We start from the raw sequence: 3,003 nt of genomic DNA, 5'->3' as shown, positions 1-3,003 counted from the left end.
TTACTTTCGGCTACTTTTATATTTTAATTCTATTTCATGAAAGTCATAGTAAAGTAAGTCCTTATTGTGATTTTAGACATCCCAGAATAAGATTCTATTTTTAGTTCTTAGTGTAGTGAAGATTGTACACAGATCTCAGTCTGTGTAGGTTCTCAGTCCAATTGGCTTCAAATTCGTTATACCCCTGTGTTACAATGACAATAAAGGCTATTCTATTCTATTCATCCAGGTAATTTAATACAAAAAATAGTTACATCGAAAAGCAACTGGACAAAGTAGGTTTTTTTTTTTCTTTTGGAGACGTTTCACATCTCATCCAAGAGGCTTCTTCAGTTCTGACTGACCACTGGGAAATTCTGGTATTTAGTCTTCAGGCTGCTGTAACAAGGGTCATTGCAGAAAGGGGGATTGGAGGTGTTAGATCTCAGTTAGCCTCCCCTAGCTCAACCCTGAGCCCCTTCCCTAGCCTTTCCCATAGCCCCTCCCCTAGCTAGTCGCTTAGCCACTCCCCCAACTTGTCACTTAGCCCCTCCCCCTCACCCAGGTGTAGGATATAAGGCCTCCAAATGGCTCAGTTCTCTCTTTGACTGCTTCTTGGTGTGGTTCTCTGTGTTGGTTCTGGTAGGTCATGTGCTGGTTTCTCTGTTTTGTCCTGTTCTTTTCTTTCTTAGATTTGCCCCGTTCCCTCCATTTTCTGTGTGTTTCAACCAGCTTTTGTTTGGCCTAATTAACTTCTTTGGTTAGGGTTAAGCTAAAGCTAACCCTGTTTTCATTCCTATCTTTGTGTTTGTTTGTTGATTTGTGGTGTTGTAAATTATTAACTGGGTTGTTGGTTTTGTTAATTTTGTGCTCTTTTTTGTGTTCCTATTTTTTTTTATTCTGGCCTGGGGGTTGTCAAGTGGCAGGCTAGGGCCTGTGGTTGGGACCCCACTCCTAACCCTAATGCCCTACAGGCCTGAGCTGAAGCCTATTAGCTGTTAGCTGCTTTGGTTTTGGTCAAATTCTTTTATCTAGTGAAGTAGGCCACTCAGCACCTCATGTGGAAGAGCTGGCTCAGGTGCATCTAGTTAGTGGTGTGCTGATGGCAGTGCTGCCCCTACAGGCCTGAGCTAAAGCCTGTTAGCGGCTATAGTTTTGTTTGTCTGCTTTTAGTTGGGTCATTGAAGTGACCCCGTATTTTTTTAGGTTTTGGTCAAATGCTTCCATCTAGTGGACAAATTTTAACCCGTATTCAAGCAGCCTGAACAGATGATTTCAATAAAGTCACGTTTTACTTTCGGCTACTTTTATATTTTAATTCTATTTCATGAAAGTCATAGTAAAGTAAGTCCTTATTGTGATTTTAGACATCCCAGAATAAGATTCTATTTTTAGTTCTTGGTGTAGTGAAGATTGTACATAGATCTGTTAGTCTGTGTAGGTTCTCAGTCCAATTGGCTTCAAATTCGTTATACCCCTGTGTTACAATGACAAAGGCTATTCTATTCTATTCATCCAGGTAATTTAATACAAAAAATAGTTACATCGAAAAGCAACTGGACAAAGTAGGGTTTTTTTTTTCTTTTGGAGACGTTTCACATCTCATCCAAGAGGCTTCTTCAGTTCTGACTGACCACTGGGAAATTCTGGTATTTAGTCTTCAGGCTGCTGTAACAAGGGTCATTGCAGAAAGGGGGATTGGAGGTGTTAGATCTCAGTTAGCCTCCCCTAGCTCAACCCTGAGCCCCTTCCCTAGCCTTTCCCATAGCCCCTCCCCTAGCTAGTCGCTTAGCCACTCCCCCAACTTGTCACTTAGCCCCTCCCCCTCACCCAGGTGTAGGATATAAGGCCTCCAAATGGCTCAGTTCTCTCTTTGACTGCTTCTTGGTGTGGTTCTCTGTGTTGGTTCTGGTAGGTCATGTGCTGGTTTCTCTGTTTTGTCCTGTTCTTTTCTTTCTTAGATTTGCCCCGTTCCCTCCATTTTCTGTGTGTTTCAACCAGCTTTTGTTTGGCCTAATTAACTTCTTTGGTTAGGGTTAAGCTAAAGCTAACCCTGTTTTCATTCCTATCTTTGTGTTTGTTTGTTGATTTGTGGTGTTGTAAATTATTAACTGGGTTGTTGGTTTTGTTAATTTTGTGCTCTTTTTTGTGTTCCTATTTTTTTTTATTCTGGCCTGGGGGTTGTCAAGTGGCAGGCTAGGGCCTGTGGTTGGGACCCCACTCCTAACCCTAATGCCCTACAGGCCTGAGCTGAAGCCTATTAGCTGTTAGCTGCTTTGGTTTTGGTCAAATTCTTTTATCTAGTGAAGTAGGCCACTCAGCACCTCATGTGGAAGAGCTGGCTCAGGTGCATCTAGTTAGTGGTGTGCTGATGGCAGTGCTGCCCCTACAGGCCTGAGCTAAAGCCTGTTAGCGGCTATAGTTTCAGTTGGGCACAGGGCTTGAGTTATGGAAGTGCCATTAAATATGTGTAGAAGACTTGACTAAATGTAAACTGTGTGGATATCATTTTATTTTTTTACATTGTTTGTTAGTAGTAAAAAAAAAAAAGCTTATTTTTGAAATTCCTGAACAGATGATTTAAATAAAGTCACAGTGGATATTGTTTTCATCTAGTTTGTGGTTCTTGTGTTTTTGTCTTTTTTTTTTTTTATTTTTTTAATATCAAATGTGTGACTGTCTTCATATGGTTTTTACATTGGGGGAAAAAAATGCTGGGTATTTCATATACTATGGGTTTTTTGAGAATTTTTTTTTTTTTTAAATTAAATTTTTTCTTTAAATTTTTTTTTCTCTCCCTTCTGTTGTTGGTTGTGCCACGACAGGCACCGGAGACCTTACGACCGCAGCTTCGGACAGCCGCATCAACAATGGAAGTGGAGAACATAGTCCACTCAGACTCAATGTCTCCAGCCTCCCTCGGGACCTGTTCAAAACTCTCCCGGCGGTGGGAGTTGAAGGCCCCCCTCACCGGGGATTCTGCCAGACGTTCCCAACAGACCCTCACGCTACGTCTGGGTCTGC

The 3,003-nt window shown here is 41.7% G+C and overlaps 1 long non-coding RNA gene across 1 annotated transcript in view; it reads left to right on the top strand.

Moving 5' to 3' along the window:
• Positions 1-275: 275 nt before the first annotated feature.
• The window catches only part of LOC112487547 (uncharacterized), a 5,332-nt gene continuing 2,604 nt past the window's right edge, over positions 276-3,003 (top strand). The window contains exon 1 of the long non-coding RNA XR_003050719.1: positions 276-1,890. This is a non-coding gene — a long non-coding RNA (uncharacterized LOC112487547). The remainder of the gene's footprint in view (positions 1,891-3,003) is intronic.

This window comes from Cynoglossus semilaevis, chromosome 9 (assembly GCF_000523025.1).
Source record: "Cynoglossus semilaevis isolate Cse_v1.0 chromosome 9, Cse_v1.0, whole genome shotgun sequence".
Lineage (NCBI taxonomy): Eukaryota > Metazoa > Chordata > Actinopteri > Pleuronectiformes > Cynoglossidae > Cynoglossus > Cynoglossus semilaevis.
This window is presented reverse-complemented; position numbering and strand designations above follow the sequence as displayed.